Source organism: Aethalodelphis obliquidens, unplaced genomic scaffold (genome assembly GCF_003676395.1).
Source record: "Aethalodelphis obliquidens isolate GAN/ISIS:26980383/991018 unplaced genomic scaffold, ASM367639v1 scaffold38, whole genome shotgun sequence".
NCBI classification, from domain to species: Eukaryota; Metazoa; Chordata; class Mammalia; order Artiodactyla; family Delphinidae; genus Aethalodelphis; species Aethalodelphis obliquidens.
In genome coordinates this window covers 18,120,834-18,144,858 of record NW_020837982.1, presented here as the reverse complement: position 1 = coordinate 18,144,858, position 24,025 = coordinate 18,120,834, and the positions used below count along the sequence as shown (strand labels likewise).

General features: G+C 45.1%; 1 protein-coding gene and 1 pseudogene across 3 annotated transcripts in view; one reads left to right on the top strand and one right to left on the bottom strand.

Annotated features, from left to right (window-relative positions):
* The window catches only part of SHMT1 (serine hydroxymethyltransferase 1), a 60,182-nt gene extending 38,519 nt beyond the window's left edge, over positions 1-21,663 (bottom strand). For both annotated transcript variants that reach the window (XM_027131221.1, XM_027131226.1), the window contains exon 1: positions 21,499-21,663. The gene's annotated coding sequence lies outside the window, so the exon portion shown is untranslated. The remainder of the gene's footprint in view (positions 1-21,498) is intronic.
* On the top strand, positions 14,414-16,285 carry LOC113633141 (nucleophosmin pseudogene; annotated as a pseudogene). The gene has a single exon (XR_003438080.1). The product of XR_003438080.1 is annotated as a nucleophosmin pseudogene (transcript).
* Positions 21,664-24,025: the final 2,362 nt, after the last annotated feature.

The window sequence follows — 24,025 nt, the reverse complement described above, 5'->3', positions numbered from 1 at the left end:
TAGGGTTTTCTATATTCAAGAGGATGCCATCCGGGAAGAGAAATTGTTTCACTTCTTACTTTCCAGTCTGGATGTGGTCCTTGTCTTTACTCTCACCATCATCGTCCTCCCTCACATCAGAATTTCTATGGAGACAGGAAGATTTTCATTTCAAGTGTCCTTGTTACTGGGCCCTTTCCAGATTCTTGGACAGCAATACCCTAGACAAGAATATCGCTTCCACAAGGCTCTTGAGCAAAGCTTTTTATTAAAGGAGACAGCTTGTGCACAAGGAAGACGGCGGAAAAAAGAGTGCCAGCTCCCTGAGCAGAGGGGTGAGTTGCTTTCATAACAAAAGGGAGGTTTTGTCTCATGATCGCTGGTAATTTTCAGAAATCGTCAAAATTCTTGGATCAGCAGCCATGGTGGCTATCTATCGGGAATAGGGACTGCTTCTGTGAGGGGAAAGAAGTGAATGACAATTTTCTGCAAGAAAGCACAGGAACAGATAAGGTTAAAATTCATAATTGAGCTTCTTGTCTTGTGGCAACTAGGTATACTTGGGAGTGTAACAGAGACAAAGTTAATCTTTTACTCTTGGGAGCCTGGCTTTTGTCTCTGGGACTCAGGCCCCCAGGGCCTTTGTTCTTTAGTTTCAAGGCCTGTTTTGCCCAAGGTCATTCCCCTGGTCCTTTTCTAAAATGGCCAAGCAGCCCCAAAAGCATGAGGATAAAAGGCTAGCCTCTCCCTTGGAGAGGCTGGAGTCAGAGAAATGTAGTGAGAAGAAAACCCGGCTAGGACCCATATACACACACACCATAACTGCACGGAGCCATTCAGCTATGTGATGTGTTGCTGACACGTCTGCTGAGACAGGACAGGCCTCGAAGGCAGGAACTGGGGCTGCTCAGGGGTATCCCCAGCATTGACACAGCGCATGGCCCATGGAAGGAACTCAGTACACACTGCAGGAGTGAAAGGATGAGTAAGTGACGAAAACTTTATCAGTATACACAGATACCTTAAAAATACTTCATTTGTAAATAATTTCAAATGTACAGAAATGTTTCAAGAATCAGAATAATACAAAGAATACTTGTGTACCCTTTCCTTTACCCACATTCTCCTATTGCTAATATTTTGCCCCATTAGCTTTATTTATTTTTTTTAATAAATAAATTTACTTATTTATTCATTTTTGGCTGCATTGGGTCTTCGTTGCTACATGCGGGCTTTCTCTAGTTGAGGCGAGTGGGAGCTATTCTTTGTTGCAGTGCACAGGTTTCTCATTGCGGTGGCTTCCCTTGTTGCGGAGCACAGGCTCTAGGCACACGGGCTTCAGTAGTTGCAGCATGCAGGCTCAGTAGTTGTGGCACATGGGCTTAGTTGCTCCGCGGCATGTGGGATCTTCCTGGACCAGGGCTTGAACCTGTGTCTCCTGCATTGGCAGGCAGATTCTTAACCACTGCACCACCAGGGAAGTCCTGATATTTCTATTTTGTTCATACATTGTTTTCTTGACTTTCTTCACATCTTCCTTTAGTTCTTCAACCATCTTTATGACAATTGTTTTAAAGTCTTTATCTGGTAAATCTGCCACCAGGTCTTTTTCAGGAACCATTTCTTCTGGCTGTTTGTTTATTTTTTTGAATGGGCCATACTGTCCTTTTTTTTTTTTTTAATGCCTTGTGATTTTTTGTTGAAAAGTGGACATTTGAACCTAATAATGTGATACTTCTGGAAATCTGATTCCCTCTCTTCCCCAGAACTTGCTGGTTTTGATTTTGATTTTTTAGTTGTTGTAGCTGTCTCTTTGTTGAGGATCAGCCTGAGGTGTAAACTTACAGTCTTGCCTGGTGGTTTTCTTTGTTTGTTTTGTTTTGTTTTTTTGTTTCTGTTTTTATGTATTTTATTTTTTGGCTGTGTCGGGTCTTAGTTACGGCACCCAGGAGCTTTCGTTGTAGTGCATGGGCATCTCTCTAGTTGTGGCACGCAGGCTCCATCGTTGAGGCTTAGTTGCCCTGTGGCATGTGGGATCTTACTTCCCTCACCAGGGATTGAACCAGCGTCCCCTCCATTGCAAGATGGGTTCTTAACTGCTGGACCACCAGGGAAATCCCTTGTCTGTTGTTTTTTGAATCTGCATTTTCCCTTGGTCATGCACGATGACTTTCTAATTTCTCTGTATTGCAGGTGCTTTTGAATGTCTTATTTTTCAATGTCTGGCTCCCAAAATGGGGAAAAGAGAAAAATAAAGTAAGAAAAAAAGACCTGGTCCTTTACATCCCCTGGAAGTCACTTCAGCCAGAGAGGGTGTGGCTTGCAACACTAGGTGGAGGAGCCACAATAGCCCTGCCTCTGGGTCTGCACCTGTGTGATCAGAAGCAGCAATCAGTGATTAGAGGGCAGATGTGCAGTATCTGAAGTACATGGTCTTCCCCTCTGCCCGGCTTCTGCCAACCTTGTACAAGGTGCTCCAAGAACACGTGAACAGCTGCCTGCCATGGCACTGATGGGTAGTAGGAGGAATTAATATGCTGCTAAGAGCTAAAATTGACTGAGATTAACCACCTTTTCTGTCCAAGCCTTTACTTGGAAGTTACAAGCCTCCAATAGACTCCAGAGTTCCAAAATATTTACAAGAGACAGATTTTGCCTGGGCAATTCTTGTCTAGGTGGGGAGACAAGTTTCTGGTGCTCGCTACCCCTCTAACTTTCCCAAATCCTTTTCCTTGTATGTGGCTTTTGAGAATTTGAATATAATACGTCTTTTGTAGATCTTTTTGGGTTTGTCATACTTTTAGTTCATTGAGGTTTTGAATATGCAGATTATGATTTCACCAAATTTCGGAAGTGTTTGGCCTTAATTTCTTCAAATATTCTTTTGCCCCTTCCTCTCTGTCTCTCTCTCTCTCTTTCTTCTGGGGTTCTCATAATGCATATATTGGTATATCTTGTGATGGCCCACACATCCCTCGGGCTCTGAACATTTTCCCTCATGATTGTTTCTCTCTGCTCCTCAGACTGGATGGTTTCACTTGCTCTGTCTTTGTCTGCTGATTCTTTCTCTGCTCAGATCTGCCTGCTCAGATCTGGTTCTGATACCCCAGCGAACTTTTTATTTCAACTACGGTACTCTTCATCTCCAGTATTTCCGTATAGTTCCTCTTCATAATTTATATCTTTTTAGTAATAGTCTCCATTTGTTCACACATCATTCTCCTGGGCTTCTTTAGCTTTTGAAGCATATTTAAGACAATTGATTTAAAGGATTTGTCAAGTAAGTTGAATATCTGAGCTTTCTCAGGGACAATTTCTCGTAATTTCTTTTTCTCCTGTGAATGGGACATACTCTTTTCCTTCTTTGCATTCCTCGTCATTTTTTGTTGTTGTTGAAAACTGGATATTTTGAATATTATAACATGATAACTCTGAAAATCAGATTCTTCCCTCTCCCCAGAGTTTGTTGTTATTGATTGTGGAGAACTGACATTTTCTGTTTTGTGTGGGGTTTTTTGGTGACTTTTCAAAACTATTTTGTAAAAACTGTATTTCTTGCCATGTGCCATCACTGAACTCTCTGTTCTATTATCTCAGTGGACAGAAATTTTCATAAAAGCCTGGAGCCAAAAAGAAGAAGAAATAACCCTTCTCCCAGTCTTTGCAGATTGGATCTGACCTGGGGTGCTCCTACAATGCTTGGCCAGGCCACCTAGGACTGTGCTTCATCTCCTGCTTATGCAGAGCCTACAGGTCAGCTAGACTTGTAGGCCTAGGATCCTATGAGATCCCTTCTGTGTATGCATCTGGCCTGGGCATGTTCACTGTAGTCCAAATACCGTGGTATATGCTACAGTCCTTCAAAGCCCTTATTCCACCCAGTATCTTCCTCCTCAGCCTCCTTCTTCCCCGGCCTTTTAGTATCTGCTGATATCCTTGTCCACTGACCCTTGCCCCAGATGGCTAAGGGGATTCTATGTCTTTGAATGCTTTTGACAGTCACTTCCTGAAAGTGGATTCAACCTGAGGGGGAGCAAAACCAAGCAAAACCTCAGCACCAGTACCTTAGGGAACTGCCAAATTGGTTGAAACTTTCCAGCACAGTGTTTGAAAACAAAGTCCACATTGACCCCTGGCTCAGCATGTCACACCAGGAACATGGGCTACCATTTCCACAGCCACCTGTGTGCAGGGCAATGGGGGATGGTGGCTGGGAAGGAAAAGACACCACAATCCCCTCTTACTGAAACTTAACATTTTTTTTGCTTCATTAAACACTCCCCTGGTTGCTGTAAGCTCTTGGTTGGATTCCAGAGTTCCAAACTAAGTTAGTTCTGTCAGTTTTTGCTTAATGGTTGCTTTAGTGGAGGGACTAACCCCTTGAACTCCCTATACTTCTATTTTCTGTTGCTGTCTTGCTCTCTTCCTCTGCTTTTTCAAGACTTTTTAAATGAGTCACTTGTTTTGTTTCCAGTTACTTCCTATTGTGAATAGTGCCGTTAAAAACATCTGCAGAGAAACTGCATATTTTCCCCTTGGGAATGATTTCCTTGGAATTTATTCCCAGATGGGGAAATTCCAGGCCAAAGGAAAGAACAGCTGCCCAGCTCTTGTAAAATATTACCAATTGCTCTAGAAGGACTGGCTTGACTTACCATCCCGCCCACACCTCCAATCTGTCTTTGTTTTTCTCTTCAATCTGTTGGCAACTGTCTTATTTTTTATTTTTCTCACGTCTACTCTTTACTGACTGTCTAACATGTGCCAGGTGCCTTTATCTGCTATCTCTTTCTCTCTCTTTTTTGAATCTGCCATCTCTTAATGCATCTCCTCAAAGTAAGTATTTTCATTTTCTAATGAAGAAACTCAGAAAGTTCAAGTCTCTAGAGGTCACACAGCCAAAGGCAGATGAGGGCTCACTGGCCAGAACATTCCTACATGTTCTATGAGCCCTGTGGCTCCCACACTGGGTGATGACCTGTATCAGGAATGAAAAAAATATACAGGTTCAAATTGAAACACAGAGGGAAGAGTCTTGGATGATGGTGTCAGTGGTGGTATAGTACTTCAATATCCACAAATTCCTACATAGAAACAGTTCAGCCAGGATAGCACACCCAGTCTCACAGACTAGATCTACAGCAAAACCAGGTGGCAATGAAACTGTCGTGAAGGTACGAGAACTCAGGAGGGAACAGTGCACCTACAAGCTCTTCCCGAGGAATCCAGCAGAACCTTTTTGGAGGATTAAAAATGGCGCTGAAGCTCTTTAAAATCCCTCCCACTGAGGGCTTATGTGATCTTTCCTTGAATTCAAGCGGGCCCTGTGACTGCTTTGCCCATTAGAACCCCAAAGAATGATGATAATGTTCCAATTTCTAGGCTCAGGCCAGCAGACCTTGCAGCTTCCACTTCCTGCCTTGGAACACTCATTCCGGGGAAAGCTAGCTGCCAGTGTCACAGAGCAGACTACTCTAAGGAATGTGGAAAGGTAGTCATGTGAGAAGGCTGCATGGAGAGAGGTCAAGGCCTGGCCAGCCCCTGGCGGTTGTAGCCATCCCAGCCCAGGTACCAGACAGGTGAGCCCAGGTGAGCAGCCTTCGGAGCATTCCAGCCCCAGCCACCATCTGACTACAACTGCATGAGAGACCCCATGGGAGCCACCCGAGTCCAGTCAATTCACAGAACCGTGACATGTAAACAATCGTTTTATGCCTCTATGTTTTGCGAAGGACTGTTACACAGCAGTAGATAACCAGAACTGCCTTCCTACAGGAAGTGTGGTCCTAAGACCAGTGGCACCAGCATCATCTGGGAGAGCATGAGAAATTCAGATTCTCTGGGCTATACGCTGAGAATCTGACTCTGCACCGCAGCCTGACCTCCAGTCCCGTTTACACACCACGCTCCGTGCCGCCTGGCTGCTACTCGGAGCGGCACTTGGAGTAGACGCCTGGGTGCCGCTGCTCTGGGGGTTTGCTTTTGTCCATTACTTGCACCCGAGTACATTCCTATTGCTACACACAGGGTGGTAGGGTTGGTTTTTGGTTGTTTTTTTTTTAAGTGAGAAATAATCTGCATACTGTAAACTCACTCATTTAAAGTATGAAGTGCAGTGGGTTTCAGTATATTCACAAGGTTGTGCAACCCTCCCCACAATCCAATTTCAGAGCATTTTCATCATTCCCAAGAGAAGTTAGTCACTCCCACTGCTCTCTCCCCCAACCCCCACAATCCCAGACTCTGGCAGCCACTAATCTACTTTCTGTCTCTACGGATGTGCCTGTTCTGGACATTTCAGATAAATAAAATCATAAAATATGTTGCCTTTTATGTCTGTCTTCTTTCACTTAACATAATGTTTTCAAGATTAATGTTCATTTCGATGGTTTGCTAAAACTTTGCTCCTAAATAGCTGCATTCACTCCCCCTTTCATGCTGCTATTGTCAAAAAGTTCATCTTTATACATTATGTGCCCATCCTCATGGATTTCTAACTATTGCTTGATGTAGTTGTCTTTTTCAGATAAGAAAATGGAGAGGAGTTACCAACCAAAAATGCAAGAATACTGGCTTCTGTATTTACCTGTGTAGCTACTCGGATGCAGAGCCGTGCAGAGAACAGTGGGGAATGACTGGGTTGCTGAGGGAGGGAAGCGCACGGCAAAGGGAAAACAGCTGCACACAGGGAAAATTCAGGACTGTCATCCCTGGTTGTGGAAACGTCTTTCCACCCTGGACTGAATGAGGAAGGTTGTCACCCTGGTGACCGCTGACACTTGGAGGGGTGGGCAGAGCCTGGTCACACCACTCGTGACACTCAGTCACTTGGGCCAGGAAGTCCCCTCTCTTGTTGGGAGCTCTGTTGCCCGACCCTGGCAGCACCCTGCCTGCAGCTGCTCCCCTCACTCCTCTCACACAACCACACCGTTGCCCCTGGACTTCTCCGCACTTGGAATGCTCCTCCCCCAAGCCCATCTGGTGCAAACCTAGTTATCCTCCAGTATCCTCCTCAGTGAAGCTTTCCCTGAGCTCCCAGCTCAACCACAGGTCCCAGGACACACTGCCGTTGTATATATACTGTGCTGTTATGACTGGTTCTGGGTCTGGGTCCATCACTGGACTGGGGGCTCCTTTGGGGGAGGGCTGGGTCCAATTCAACTCTTGGCCCTCAACCCCCAGCACGGAGCTCAGCATAGCCTTCTGCAGGGGATTTATCCGTGTAGATAAATGTAGCCACAGCTCATTCCTTTTCATTACTGTATAAGGCCCCATGATATCAGACCATGATCTGTTTGTATGTTCCCCAAAGTCAGCTCATCATGGAGATCATGTCCATCCTTTTCGCTACAACACAGATTGCTGCCCAGAACATTCCTTTGCATGTATTCTTTTCTATTCACTGGGGTCTCCCTTCAGTGCTAAGTAACAGGGACATGAATAACAGTGGTGTAATAGACTGGACAATGCCCCCACAGAGATATCAAGTCTTCATCCCTGGAACCTGTAAATATTCCCTTGCTTGGAAAAAGGGTCTTGGCAGATATAATCAAGTTAAGGATGTTGAGATGAGGAAGTTTTCCTGGATCACATAGGTGGACCCTGAATGTAGTCACATATCCTTCTAAGCGAGAGGCAGGGGGAGAGTCAACACACATACACACATAAGGCAGTGTGTAGACTGAGGCAGAGATTGCAGTGATGCAGCCATAGTCCAAGAAAGGCTGGCAGCCCCCGGAGCTGGCAGAGGCCAGGAGCAGATTCTCCCTTAAAGCCTCTCTGGAGGGAGGGAGAGAGGCCCTGTTGACCCGACGTGGCCCAGCGATGCTGACTTCAAACTCCTGGCCTCCAGAACTGTGAGATAATAAAGGCCTGTTGCTGTAGGCCACCCCGCGTGTGGCGATCCACAGGAAACACATAGAAATGGCTTGAACAAGACAGAAGTTGGTGTCTCCTACATATCAGAGGCCAAGTGTGAACAGCCCAGGGCGGCCATGGTGTCTCCACAGACAACATGGCTCAGGCTGACTTCGCTTTGTGCTCTCTCATCCCTACGGTGCATCCCTGACTTCATAATGCCAGAAGGCACGCCAGCACCACATCCCATTTCTAAGCAACAGAGAAGAAAGGGCGAAGGGCACCCAGGAGCTGTCATTTGAGAAAGCTTTCTAGAAACCATCATGTAACACTTGTGTTTCATCCCATTGACCAGAACTTATTCATGCGGCCTCCCCCGCCACCTAGGAAGTGAGAAGTGTAGGCTCTACTCCAGGTGACCAACTGACCAGCTGAAAATCAGGGGCTTTAAGATGGGAATAACAGATCCTGGGGTTGGCAACTAGCTATCTCTTTGTGCTATCTCCTTGCACTTGTCTTCATTTCACAACACCGTGCCTTATTTGTGTATTATTTTTCAATGTTTGAAGTGAAAAATGAAACCAAAAAAAGGTTTAAAAGTTTTAAAAATATCACCATGCATTATTTGTGAATACATAAGGAAATGTCTGAATAAAAAGGAAAACAAAAACATTTTAAGTTTATAAAAATCACCACAAAAAAAAAAAAAAAAAAAAAAAAAAAAACCACCACGTTATCTGTGTATTGAAAAAATGTTTGAGGGCTTCCCTAGTGGCGCAGTGGTTAAGAATCCGCCTGCCAATGCAGCAGACATGGGTTCAAGCCCTGGTCCAGGAAGATCCCACATGCCACGAGCAACTAAGCCCATGTGCCACAACTACTGAAGCCTGTGCTCTAGAGCCCGCGAGCCACAACTACTGAAGCCCACGTGCCTAGAGCCCTTGCTCCGCAACAAGAAGCCATCACAGTGAGAAGCCAGTGCACCGCAACGAAGAGTAGCCCCTGCTCGCCGCAAACAGAGAAAGCCCGTGCACAGCAACGAAGATAAAAATAAATAAATAAATAAATTTATTTTTTAAAAAAATCTTTGAAATGAATAGGTGAGGGAAGCTGGGGTGTGGTGACTCACTGCATCCAGAGCCGTCCCAGGGGAGCTGATTCTAGGAGAAAATATACTGAACACCCAGGACACCGCTGTGTGCAGTAGACATGATCTAACAGACTTCCTGGACCCCCACCACCACCAGAGTGACTGTCACACCAAAGCCAGCAGCAAGCTCCAGGGTGAGCGCCAGCTCAGAGCACAGGGAATGGCAGGCATTTTCCAACAGACTTTCTGGGCACTGGATTGGGTTGAATAGTGCCCCCCTATTCATGTCCATCTGAAACCTCAAAATGTGACGTTATTTGGAAACGGTGTCTTTGCAGGTACTTAGTTAAGATTAAGTCGTATTGGGGTAGGGGAGCCCTAAATCCAGTATGACTGGTGTACTTAGAAGAAGAGGAGAGACACAGAGACACATACACAAAACCTCCCTGTGCCAAAAAAATAAAATAAAAATAAAGGACCTTCCTTGAGGCTTCAGAGGGAGAAGGACCCTGCCAACACCTTGGCTTCTGACTTTGAGCCTTCAGCACTGTAAGGGAATAAATTTCTGTTGCATTAGGCCCCCCAGTTGGGGCACTGTTTATGGCAGCCCAGGAAGCTAAGATGCTGCTCTGAGCCTGAGACACAGTTGTGAAGAAAGCTAAGATCCTGTCCTCAGAGCTCTCAGTCCAGGAGGGAGGCAGACCTGTACCAAAGCCCAGGAGGTTCTGGGGGTAAAGCGCTGAGACCCCTAACCCCTCTTCCTAACGTGGTCGGGAAAGTCCTATCGGAGGAGGTGCCCACCCAAGGCCTGGAAAGCTGAGCTCTCCTTTGGAGGGACACTTTCCCAGGTGGTGGCCAAGCTGAGGCTCCTTTGTTGTCACCTCACCACCACCACCACCACCCCCAACACACACACACAATTGCAGTTAAAGCGTCACAAACCCTCAACTCTTTCTGGGTCACCACACATGCCACGCTGCTCTGTGCCTCACCTGATCACAGTGATTGGGCTACACGTCTGTCTCTCTCTAGGCTACAAGGACCAGGTCTTCCTGATTTTTCAATCATTCATGTTGCTTAGCAAAGTGCCTGGCATCAAATAAGCGCCCAAAGACTGTTGAAAAAAATGAGGTTAAAAACCAAACTAAATCGGGCGTGAGGGGTCCGGGAATGATGGAAATGTTCTATAATTGGTTCACGGTGGTGGACGCACAACTCTGTAAGTTTACTAAAAATCGCTGAATTGTACACATAAAAACAGATGAATTTTACAGTATGTAAATTAATACCTCAGTAACGCTGTTTTTTAAAAATCTACTTGAATGGCTAACGTGGAAAAGACAGAAACTACCCAGTGCAACTGGGCCTGTTGGGAGCGTAAATCGGCTAAACTGCGTTGGAAAGGGCCTGGCGGTCGGTATCCGCTGATGCTAAAAAGTCTGTACAACCTGTGTCCCAACAAGCCCATTCATACGTATACACCCAACAAAAATGTGTATGTAGGTGTCTATCAAAACATATGTGAAAGGTTCCCAGCAGCATTATTTATCCATAAAGGCCCAAACCAGAAATCACCCAGATGCCCATCAGTAGTAAAACAGACAAATGAACGCAGGAACCACAGAAAACTGGGAAGTTAGCTCTGCTCACGCAAAAATACGACTACACACGACGACGTGGAGGAAGCTCACAAGAAGCCCAAACTGTAAAGTGGCACAAGTGTAAATGACAAACTGTGAGTCAGGACGGGGAGTGGCTGGGAACAAGGGGGGCTCCTGAGGTCACAGTCTGCTTCCCGAGCTGGACGCTGGCCTCGCAGGCTTGTCCAGTTTGTGAGGATTTATCGACTGCATGATATGCTTTTCCGTGTATAGTTTATAATTCACTATAAAGTGTCAACAACAAATTGGCCCTTGCCATCTACCTCTGCAAGGATTAAATCATGTGCTCTGCAGCTGCTGACTTTCAACACCCCCCCCCCCCCCCGAAAGGAATTCAGGGTGGAGAGCAGAAATGAGGCCTCTGTGCTCTGGGAAAAACTGGCAGAACAGGTCTTCAGAGAGTTAAATATTTTCAGGAGCTGATTTTATGAGCCCAGTTCTTGTATCTCCTCGGATCTAGAAAAGCACTAAAATCCTTCATGGTGACGACTGCTCCTCGTGACTAGCAGAAACCTGCTGCAGAATAATATGTGCTCGATTGCATGGACTCCCCTCCCCCCTTCGCCCAAATCACATGTATCCTGACCTTCCCCGCTGCCTCTTTGGAGCAGTTTCTCAGAGCTAACTGAAATGCTGTCTCCCGGGTTGCAGTCCTCATTTTGCCCCCCAAAAAACAACTTGCAACCCTCATGTTGTGATTTTCTTTTTTTTTTTTTTTTTTTTGCGGTATGCGGGCCTCTCACTGCTGTGGCCTCTCCCGTTGCGGAGCACAGGCTCCGGACGCGCAGGCTCAGTGGCCATGGCTCACGGGCCCAGCCGCTCCGCGGCATGTGGGATCTTCCCGGACTGGGGCACGAACCCATGTCCCCTGCATCGGCAGGCGGGCTCTCAACCACTGCGCCACAAGGGAAGCCCTGTGAATTTTTTTAGTTGACAGTTTTTATGGCAACCACGAAGGGATCCAGAATGGACTTCTCTCCTTCACCGAAACTCTATGAGGAACCAGAGCCTTGGTACCAGCAGAGGCCCCTTGTGCCCATCTGCCACCTTGGAGAGTCCAGATGAATCTGGGTGAGTCTCTCCTGGTTCTCAGATCTCCTGTATTGGTTGATGATCCTGAGTTTTATTTGGGGGTGTATAGCAGGTACCTGACCCCTCCCAGTTGAAAGATACTTGGGGGGGGTGGGCCTGGATGAAAGATACCGGGGAATACCCACCCATGTGAAAGATACTGGGGTGCGGGGGGCTTGGTTGAAAGATACCAGGGTTTGCTCAGTTGTAGAAGACAGAGTGGCCTGCGTTGAGTGGTTAGATAAGAGGCTGATCTGACGCTTTTCCTCAATTTGGCCGCCTTAATAGAATTGTTGGGATAAAAGTGAAGATATGGGCTTTCCTGGTGGCGCAGTGGTTGAGAGTCCGCCTGCTGATGCAGGGGACACGAGTTCGTGCCCCGGTTCGGGAAGATCCCACATGCCGTGGAGCGGCTGGGCCCGTGAGCCATGGCCACTGAGCCTGCGCGTCCGGAGCCTGTGCTCTGCAACGGGAGAGGCCACAACAGTGAGAGGCCCGCGTACCACAAAAAAAAAAAAAAAAAAAAAAGTGAAGATATTACACTAGAGCTTTGCTCCGAAGAAAAGGGACAAGACTCCTCCCGGCTGGTCACGGCTTGGAGGCAGAGTCCTCATACCGTGCAGTGGTCCCATAGGGAAGCCCACTCATTAATTAAAACGTTTGCTCATCCAGGGGTCGCAGATAAGAATCGGCCATTCAGCGAGCACCTGTGGTGGTCTTGGACCACCAAAAGGAGAAACTGAGACATGTAGGAGGGCTGAAACGACTCGGGGGGGGATGCCTAGTGGAGTTAAGCTCACAAGCAGCACACTGGCAGCCACACAGTTTCACTAGTAAATTTTATCCCTAACAAATTCTACTTTAAAATGGGGAATAGGGGACTTCCCTGCTGGCGCAGTGGTTAAGACTCCACGCTCCCAATGCATGGGGGCTCGGGTTTCATCCCTGGTCAGGGAACTTGATCCCACATGCATGCCACAACTAAGAGTTCGCATGCCAGAACTAAGGAGTCGGCGAGCAGCAACTAAGGAGCCTGCCTGCCGCAACTAAGACCCAGTGCAACCAAATAAATAAATAATTTTTTTAAATATGGGAAATAGAGCCTCTCAAACACAGAAACAAGGGGCATCAGAAAGCCAGTCTCTGGCTAACACCTCAGCCAGGTTTATACATGCAAGTACCTACGTAATTAGGGAAATTATACTAAAGGAGATCTCAACATAAAATGGCCAAATTGGGGTTCTTCTGCTATCCCAAAATTGCTGTTTTATGCACAGAATTAGAAAAAGCCGCCGTAAGATCAAACAGATTGCATGGAATGCTTACTTTGATTGGTGTCTAGAAGCTTCTAAATAGGCTGCTGGCCCTCTGTCTCTGACTCGGTCTCTCCCTCTGCTCCTCCCACGTGGCCTCTTCTATCTGAATGGTCCAGATGCCATCTCCTTTTTCTCTCCCAACTCTTCTGCCTCCTGCCGCTGCCCTCTCCCCAGCAAAGGAGGACTAAAAAATCAGAAGTGATTATAGCTCCCTTTTAAAAATAAATTTATTTATTTTATTCATTTATTTTTGGCTGCACTGGGTCTTCGATGCTGCGCGCGGCCTTTTCTCTAGTTGCAGCGAGTGAGGGCTACTCTTCGTTGCAGTGCGCGGGCATCTCACTGCGGTGGCTTCTCTTGTTGGGGAACGTGGGCTCTAGGCACACAAGCTTCAGTAGTTGTGGCTCGCGGGCTCAGTAGTTGTGGCTCGCGGGCTCTAGAGCGCAGGCTTAGTAGCCGTGGCGCACAGGCTTAGTTGCTCTGTGGCATGTGGGATCTTCCCGGACCAGGGCTCAAACCCGTGTCCCCTGCATTGGCAGGCGGATTCTTAACCACTGCACCACCAGGGAAGCCCTATAGCTCCCTTTAAGAAGAAACTCATAACAGGGAGGGGTGAGCCGTCCTTGGTGCTTACGTACACACCCTGAACCCAAGTAGAACTTAGAGTTTTGGCTAAGGAATCTCCCAATCCAAGTCAGGATTCATTGGGATTTGCTAAGGAATTTGAATTAACCATCCGGCCTACGAGCGGGTTTCCAGATCTATATCAATTAATCCAGCTGTTAGTTTCTGAAAGCCAAGAAAGGGAATGGATAGAGAAGGCAGGATGGAAACGCCCCTTAATGGATTTTGAATCACATAGTCCAGAGGCTTGCACTGAATACAAGGAATTAGCTCAGAAATTACTTGAATTTATCCCGGAGCTTTTTCCAAAAACCGTAGACTGGACAGAGATTCAACAGTGCAAGCAAAGATCGGATGAATGAATTCTGGACTATTAGGAAAGGTTTGCGGGGAAAAAAAAAAAACTTTTAAGCAACATTCTGGCTTGACACCTGAGTCATTCTCTAACCACCAAGATGATCCTCTGCTTAACTCTGCCTTTTTAGAAGGCTTAGATGAGGATTTATCTACTCTAGTCAAAAACACAATCTAGGTTGGTCCATGTTACATACAAACACCTTTGATACACTGGCTGACCAACCTTTGAAGACCATTAAAAAAAAAAAAAGGGAAAGAAAGAAAAGGGAGTATCTACGAAAATTATGAACCTCCAGTTGCGCCAATTAAGTATACAATGCCAGTCAAAGGTTAACCAACTCCTGTTTAATTCCCAACGGGTAGAGAAAGCTAGCTTGAAGGGAAAAAAATCTCTTCAGAATTCTGACCCTGAGGGAATGAGTTCTACTAGGAAAGCCTGATTTTCTCTCCCTGTGCCTTGAGACCAGAGCTCTCGGGATCACTTACCTTATCTAGACCATCTCTAATTCCTGAGACTGAGGGATAAAAAGGACAAAAAAAAAAAAACTTTAAATTTTTTTCTTATTCCAAGTGTTGTTTATAAACTAGTGAGTTTTATATTGTAATATCTGACTCATGACTAAGTTTAGAAAATGCAGCTAGATTTCTTGTTGTGTCTGTCTGGATATATGTATGTCTTAGTATGTGTCTTTGTCTTTGGATAATATTGCTGTGGTTAATTTGTAAATAAGCTCTATTTAATTGGCTTAAAGAAAAGTAAGTGCTTACAAATCAAATAATTCTAAATGCAAGAGAAATTAAGCTAAATGAATTTCAGGTTCACGTGAACTGGGAAATAGTATTAAATTAATACCTGGTATTAATGTTTGTTTGTTGATCTAATTAATATAGATACATCTTTAGAGTCATCAACATTATGGATAATACTTTATTGTGCCTCAGTTTAATATAAGCTAAATAAAATCTTGTTATATCTGTTACAAATTTGTCAGCAAGGAAAGTAATTTGATGTGAAAAAAACTTTTAAGGAAAGAAAATATAAATGAGATAAGAGCTTTTAGATAAACTCTATTAAGAATAATTATGCTTCTAAATTATGCTTCTAATAATTATGCATCTAAAATAGTCTCTCCACCTGGTGTGATTCCATCCTGTGCACCTGTTCCCTGGAGCAGTAGTCTTTTTTCTCCGTCCGCCTTCTCTCCCACCTAAGTGCGTGCCACCAACCCATGGAAGATTCGATGGACATGGACATGAGCCCCCTGAGGCCCCAGAACTATCTTTTCTATTGTGAACTAAAGGTCGACAAAGATGATCACCTTAAGGTGGATAATGATGAAAATGGGCACCAGTTATCTTCAAGAACGGTCAGTTTAGGGGCTGGCGCAAAGGATGAACTGCACATTGTCGAAGCAGAGGCGATGAATTATGAAGGCAGTCCAGTCAAAGTAACACTGGCAACTTTGAAAATGTCTGTGCAGCCAACCGATTCCCTTGGGGGCTTTGAAATAACACCACCTGTGGTCTGATGGTTGAAGTGTGGTTCAGGGCCTGTGCATATTAGTGGACAGCACTTAGTAGCTGTGGAGGAAGATGCAGAGTCAGAAGACAAAGAGGAGGAGGGTGTGACACTCCTAAGTATATCTGGAAAGCGTTCTGCCCCTGGAAGCGGTAGCAAGCTTCCACAGAAAAAAGTAAAACTTGCTGCTGATGAAGATGAAGATGATGATGAAGATGACAATGATAATAAGGAAGCTGAAGAAAAAGCTCCAGTAAAGAAATCTGTACGAGATACTCCAGCTAAAAGTTAACAAAAATCAAACCAGAATGGAAAAGACTCAAAACCATCAACACCAAGATCAAAAGGTCAAGAATCCTTCAAAAAACAGGAAAAAAACTCCTAAAATACCGAAAGGACCTAGCTCTTAGAAGACATTAAAGCAAAAATGCAAGCAAGTATAGAAAAAGGTGGTTCCCTTCCCAAAGTGGAAGCCAAATTCATCAATTATGTGAAGAACTGTCTCCAGATGACTGACCAGGAGGCTATTCAAGATCTCTGGCAGTGGAGGAAGTCTCTTTAAGAAAATACTTTAAACAGTTTGTTAAAATTTCCCATCTTATTTCATTTCTGTAACAGTTGCTATCTGGCTGTCCTTTTTAGAGTGCAGAGTGAGAACTTTCCGTACCGTGTCTGATAGTTGTCCAGGTTCCATTGCCAAGAATGTGCTGTCCAAAATGCCTGTTTAGTTTTTAAAGATGGAACTCCACCCTTTGCTTGGTTTTAAGTATGTATGGAATGTTATGATAGGACATAGTAGTAGTGGTGGTCACACAAATGGAAATGGTGGGGAGACAAAAATATAAATGTGAAATAAACTCAGGGTTTTTTTTGTTTTTTGTTTTCTCTCCAGGCCCATCCACGCTCGGCGCCCCGCCCCAGATCCTACTCGCTGCTCAGAGGGATGTGGCCCCGGAGGCTTCAGGGCCCGGGGCCCATGGTCCCCTGGGCATACCCCTGCCCGCCCCTGCGGAGCTAAGCGCAGCTCAGCCGGGGCCCTGGCCGGCCTAAACTCAGTATTTTAATTAAAAAATAAAATAAGATCAAATAGTCTTTCCAGATTCTGGTAACTTGAAATTCTAGAACTGTGCTAAATTAAGTTAAGTGATGGAAGCTTATTGAATAGCTAGCATTCCCAAATAAAATAATATACCAAAACATTAATTACTGAATATTGGCTTCCTTTTACAGAGAAACAAAAGGTATTTAGGACTATTAATGAATATGTTTGGTGTCACGTTCTCTAAAGAAAGTAAATATTTTTGGAAAATATCACTGGTGTTTATGTTCACCAATCTACAGAATGCCGATGTAAAGGACCGTTCATAGTCGCTTACTTCTTAGTAAGAAGAATTTAAGGTTTTAAGAGCTGAGGATTCTAACTTAAACATGTATTTAAAGCTAATAGAAATAATAAATGAAACATTTCAGTCAACAGTAGGAAAGTAGGGTGTGTGTTTCCAGTAAAGAAGGGATGAAGAATGGAATTACATTTTATTAAGGGAAAAGGAAGTAGGTCTGACTTACAGGTGGCTGTTTCTGAATGGGAAAATAAAATGCTGGATACAGAAAGTAAGGAAACGTTTGTGGAAAGTGGACCCCAAGAAAAGAGTTATGTGCATGGTCAGGATTGACTAAGGTTAAAATAAATTTAATTGAGTAGGGACTTCCCTGATGGCGCAGTGGTTAAGAATCCGCCTGCCAATGCAGGGGACACGGGTTTGAGCCCGGGTCCGGGAAGATCCCACAAGCCGTGGAGCAGCTAAGCCCATGTGCCACAACTACTGAGCCCACGCACTGCAACTACTGAAGCCCACACGCCTAGAGCCCGTACTCCACAACAAGAGAAGCCACCGCAATGAGAAGCCAGCGCACCACAATGAAGAGTAGCCCCCACTCTCTGCGACTAGAGAAGGCCGGCACGCAGCAATGAAGACCCAATGCAGCCAAAAATAAAAAATAAATTAATAAATTAAGTTTTAAAAATTTGAGTAAATGAATTTTAAAAGCAAGCGGGTGCAAAACTTGAATTTTGTTTTTCTCTCTCTTAAGAGGACAAGATTTCTTAAAATGTTGAATTGCCTTTGATAACAGATTTCAAGTTTCTTTCCTTTTAAGTGATTTGTTCTGTATTTGCCTTTGAAATCTTTATTGTTACTTTGCCTAAGTGAATAACTATTGTTTCAGAGTGACCTGTTGTCCTATCTGAGTGTTCTAAACCCTTTTTGATATTTTTTTTCACAAAACTTCCTGAATCAGGGACTTCCCTGGCGGTCCAGTGGTTAAGACTTCACCTTCCAATGCAGGGGGTGTGGGCTCAATCCCTGGTGGGATAGCTAAGATCCCACATGCCTCAAAAAACAAACAAACAAACAAACCATAAAACAAAAGCAATATTGTAACAAATTCAATAAAAGCTTTAAAAAAAAAACCTCCTAAATCAAATTCCAGTGAAGTCCTTTAGCTAACTTTGGGCTGCTTCGAAGGGCACCTGAAACATCCCAAAGAGAGATATTAAACTAACTGGGTTCATTTGGTATGTTAAATTACATGGGAAGTATTGTCAAATGAGTAATAAATCTTCTTAGGTTATATTGTATGGTAAATGTTATTAATATAGATATCCTAGAAATTATATGGAGTTCCTAAAATTCTGATACGTCCTGGTAAAATGTTGTCAGTCATAATTCTAGTTATTATCTGAAAGTGTTGTATGTCACAGCAGTAACCAAGTTTCTTTGTCAGTTGCATTGTAATCAGATTTAAACATGCTTCCTTAAGTCTTTCATCATTATAGACAGTTATGGTTTTATTCTGATGCCTTTGCAAAAATGTTTCCTCTTCAAGAAGATTTATAAAAAGGACTTTTGGACAAATACAAGTTTCTGACTTTCAGACCATAATACTGAACTGGGTAAGAAATTAAAGAATCCTAATGAGAAACTGTTAACGAAAATAGTTACATAAGACTGAGTGAACTGGTGAATATGGTTATAGTTTTTATGGTTTTATCTGAAAAATTACTGGTTTAAATCTGTGTTTTCCAGGTATTAGGAAATCTTTCCCTCAAACTCATTATGACTTACAGTAATTTGGTAAATTATATCTTTGTAAGCAGGATTGGAACATATCTTTTTTCTCTAACTGCTCCCTCCAGAGACTGTAAACTCTTAGGTTCCTAGCAGCTTTATCAGATAAATTAGGAAGGCCACTCACTAACAGGTACAGAAGGCTCAAAGTATTTGGGGGACCTTAAAAAGGGAGGAATTCACCTAGATCTGTTAGGTGAAATCTGTGATAAGCCCTTGGAGTGACTTTCCTAGCTCTGAGAGGTCTTTTAAAAGTTCAGTATGAGACTCCTTATAAAAGTTTCAGCAAAGCAAAAAGCCTGTATGATCAATGATAGTTTATATAAATTATCAGGCCAAGTTAATTGAGACCAGACTTATTCTGCAAACAAACTAGTCTTAATTTGGTTATATTTGGTAAACATGAGGGTAATTTTAGAGAGAAAAGGATTATATTTCAGTGACTCTTAAGTTCCAGTTTTGTTAATGGAGGTCTGTATTTAATAAGACTCACTTCCCAGATAGTTCCTTGCTGTTACGTTATATTAATGTAAAGTTTAATTGAATTGTTAAAAGGACACTCTCAGTTTGTTTCTGAAGCCTATCTCAGTAATCTATTTTTGGATGAAGATCAGATGTCCCATGACATGCAACCAGGGGATTATGCCTACTGGAAAAGACATAGTTTAAAGGACCATCTCCAACCTAGATGGAAGGACCCTTATCTGGTACTTTTAACTAGCTCATGCACAGCGAAACTGAAGGGAATTGATTCTTGGATTAATTTCTACTCACGAAGGGCCCCTGCACCGGCCTGGTCTATAGAGAGGACTGCTGACCTCAAACTCACCTTAAAATGATGCTCAAACAGAGGAAACTCTGCACTCACAGCCGGATGATAAGAAGATGACATCAGAAGTAGACAGCTTACCCAAGATGCTGGACCTGATTCGTAGGATCATTTATAATGTTTTCTTGTCTTCCAGGACCCTTGCATATAAATCAGATGTTTTTCTATCATGGACACGATCCTATGCTAGTTTGAAAAATCAATCCAATTGTTGGGTTTGTGGCCAATTACCTGTGTCTAGTCCTTCTGGATTACCTTGGTGGATTTCTCCACTCCAAGGCTCTAATTGGATGGCCCTTAGAACATTTATTTTACAAGAAAGAAAGTTCAGTCCTGTTCAGGCTACTCTTGATATTACTAGATGGGATCACCTCACCTAGCCAATTAATAATACCTGCTTTGACCCTGGCCAAAAAAAAATGAATTTTCCTCTAAAGTTATTCAAGCTCAATCAGAGCAACAGCAAAATTTCAGCCCAGGAATAAAACCTCCTATAATTTTTTATTTTTTATTCTTTTGCGGTACGCGGGCCTCTCACTGCTGTGGCCCCTCCCACTGTGGAGCACAGGCTCCGGACGCGCAGGCTCAGCGGCCATGGCTCACGGGCCCAGCCGCTCCGCAGCATGTGGGATCCTCCCGGACCGGGGCACGAACCCGCGTCCCTTAGCATCGGCAGGCGGACTCTCAACCACTGCGCCACCAGGGAAGCCCCTAAAACCTCCTATAATTATGTGATGGATTTATGTGGTTAACACCAGGCTATGGTCATTTAAGTTTTAAGGCCCCCTTTTATCTTGGGAACAATTAAATTATACTAAGGATAACCAGCCTAGTAACACTAGGAAGTTGGGCTGGGCTGGGGGTCTTATGGGCAGTGCCAATACATCATTTCCCTGAAAGATAAGGATTGGTACAGAACAGACAAAGTCAGATGACCTAAGGATATACAGGGCTGCTCCTAATGGAAGTTCTTGGCTTAATTCTCACTTATGACTTGAATAATACTGCTAGCTATGTTATCTGTATTTTACCTGTTTTACAAGATTGTTGTTTCTTGCATTACCAAATGTGTGACTGAGCCACCGACAAAAATATATAGTTCTGTGTGAGATCAATGATTGTACTAGTGTAACTCTACATATGGGAAGATACAACAAGAGGGAATTTTTCCTGGACCATAATACATTAGTAAGACAGGTGGTCTAGAGTCTTTAGTTATTGCTTATAAGACCTAGTCCAGTAACAGCACATTGAATGACCTCTCAGCGAAGTCTTCGCCAGACCTAGGAATGAGCCTTCCTAGCACTGCGGGACGAATTGGTCATGAAATGCCTCCCAAAGCATGGTCAGATTTATGACTGCAAGGGGGCCCTGTCAACTACAATCGACACTTGCCATCTTCCTCTACAAGGATTAAATCATGTGCTCTGCAGCTGCTGACTTTCAACACCCCCCCGAAAGGAGTTCAGGGTGGAGAGCAGAAATGAGGCCTCTGTGCTCTGGGAAAATTGGCAGAACAGGTCTTCAGAGAGTTAAATATTTTCAGGAGCTGATTTTATGAGCCCAGTTCTTGTATCTCCTCGGATCTAGAAAAGCACTAAAATCCTTCATGGTGACGACTGCTCCTCGTGACTAGCAGAAACCTGCTGCAGAATAATATGTGCTCGATTGCATGGACCCCCCTCCCCCCTTCGCCCAAATCACATCTATCCTGACCTTCCCCGCTGCCTCTCTGGAGCAGTTTCTCAGAGCTCTCTGAAGTGCTGTCTCCCGGGCTGCAGTCCTCGTTTTGCCCCAAATAAAACTGAACTCACAGCTCTCACGTTGTGCATTTTTTTTTAAGTCGACAAAGTTAAAAAGCAAAACCCAAGGAACTGGCTGGAGACTGGCTTCTTGCCTCTCCATTGCCACCTGACGGCCGCTCTGTGAACTACAGCCCCAGCGGCGCGGCTCCTGACAAGGCGGCTGAGCGCCAGGGAAGCAGGTTCACCAGCACTTTCAGGAGAAGAAAAGTCCAGCCAATCAGCCAAGCCCTTTCCGCGTCCAAAACCCAAGCCCAGGACTCACAGGACGAAAAAGCGCTCAGAACCAGCAAGGACGCTAACGGCCTCTGAAGTGGGCTGGACCAGGTCACCAACCAGGCACCCCCATCTCCGGTCTTGTCTCTCACAGACGCCAGAACCCCAGCCCCAGAGTCACCTGCCTCCAAGGCTTCGCCTTCGCCGGGTCGACGCGGTCGCAGACTCACCTCAGGGCCAGGTGTGGAGCATATGACTCAGGCGGGCCAGTCAGGGCCGGCGTTCCCTGATTGGTTCAGGGGTGGGCATGTGACTAAGCCTGGCCAATCAGAGCAAGCCTTGGGACTATCCCTGAGCATGCTGGGACAAAGGCTGCTGCACGGAAGCAGCAGCCTCGGGAGCTGGTAGTTGGCGGGCGGAGCATGTTCTGCAAAGGGAAGCAGCCCCGAGGAGCAGCAGTGAAGTGATGGAACCAGAGCAATGGGGCCTGGCCGCATGCTTTGATCCCTGGGTCCAAGCCTTCCTGACACGGCACTATTTGGTTTTGTGGGAAAGTTTCTTTTTTTTTCTGTGCCTGAAGGAAGGCAACAGAAAGAGTCTAATGACACGTGCTTCCAGAAGAATAATACTTGGATTGGAGGGAGCGATGGATCCGATCCGGTAGTCAGGAGATAGGGGTGGGGCGCTGTGCGAAAGGGGGGAGATCTGTACGATGACTTGAGATCAGGGAACTTTAAACAGGCAGAATCAACTCACCAGTAAACCACACAGGAAATGAAAGCAGGAGGTGAACACCTCCATTTTAAATTTTATTTCCTTTGATTTCCTGTAATAAAAATTTTCAACCACTGAAGCACTGGAAGAATAGTTTGATTAACTCATTACCTAGATTCAACAAGTGTCAGCTTTTTGTCACATTTACGTTAACTTTTTTGTTCAACCACTTCAAAAGAAGGCGCAGACATCATGACTAGAGGGAGAACTTTCACAGCTACCTGTGAATCCCTCCTCCAGCCTCAAGAATTGACGTGTGGTCTGCACTTGGATGAGGTTCCTGCAGGACCTGGGTGTGCTCTTAAACTGACCGAAGGCCACCCCTCGGCTTGCTGTCCTTAGCTATCCTGGCACAACTTGAAATATATGGGCTGTAGCTCTGCTGGAGATTGCAAGTGGCCTCTTACCTTCACAGGCCCACGGGACCAGCCCCATGGGACCAGTGGCTCCTCTGCTGAAATCCCCTGGGACTATAACCTGCCCCATATGCAGGGATCAGGGAGATGGAGAGCTGCTGTGCTTCCTGTTTCACATCCTTTCTAAATCAGCTAGGTGCTGTGTGAGCATTGTATAGGGTGACTTTGATTGGCCTAAACCAAACCCGCTGCTGAGATCTCGCGTGAGTTTCACCTCTAAGTACTTAGGCATGCGTCTCTTAAACATAAGGATATCCTACACAGCGAAAGAGGCATTATCACATGCAAGAAAATTTAAAATTCTATAATGCCACCTCACATCCAGTCTATTTTCAAGTTTCCTCAACTGTCCCCAAAGTATTCATTATAGCTGCTGTTTAAAAGTAAGGATCCGGGCTTCCCTGGTGGCGCAGTGGTTGAGAGTCCGCCTGCCGATGCAGGGGACACGGGTTCGTGCCCCAGTCCGGGAAGATCCCACATGCCGCGGAGCGGCTGGGCCCGTGAGCCATGGCCGCTGAGCCTGCGCGTCCGGAACCTGTGCTCCGCAACGGGAGAGGCCACAACAGTGAGAGGCCCGCGTACCGCAAAAAAAAAAAAAAAAAAAAAGGATCCAATGGAAGATTGTTGGCAAAGATTCTCTCCTTGACAAAATTTCACTCCGGCTCCTCTGAGTCCAACTTGGCCCCGTCCTTGGGCATATCCTCCACGAGCCCAGTTTTAGCAAGAATCCTGCTAAGTCAGTTTGGCCAGGATTTCCCACCTTGATATCTGATCATCCTGGATATCTGACCAAATCCCTCATCCTCCACTGCCCTCACGTGAGGACGGATCACCCTGGCCTGCCTTCAGCAAAAATCTTGTTTAGCCAGAATCCCCCCTTATCCCTGATGTTTCCTTAATAATTTTCCATTCACTGACCCCCCACCTTTGTTGTATTCCCATGTTTCCTCCTTGTATTCAGAGTTGAGCCCGGTCTTATCATGAGGCCCCTTTTCCCCTGTCGACTTAAAGAAATTGCACAACGTGAGAGTTGTGAGTTCAGTTTTATTTGGGGCAAAATGAGGGCTGCAGCCCGGGAGACAGCACTTCAGAGATCTCTGAGAAACTGCTCCAGAGAGGCAGCGGGGAAGGTCAGGATAGATGTGATTTGGGCGAAGGGGGGAGGGGGGTCCATGCAATCGAGCACATATTATTCTGCAGCAGGTTTCTGCTAGTCACGAGGAGCAGTCGTCACCATGAAGGATTTTAGTGCTTTTCTAGATATGAGGAGATACAAGAACTGGGCTCATAAAATCGGCTCCTGAAAATATTTAACTCTCTGAAGACCTGTTCTGCCAGTTTTTCCCAGAGCACAGAGGACCTCATTTCAGCTCTCCACCCTGAACT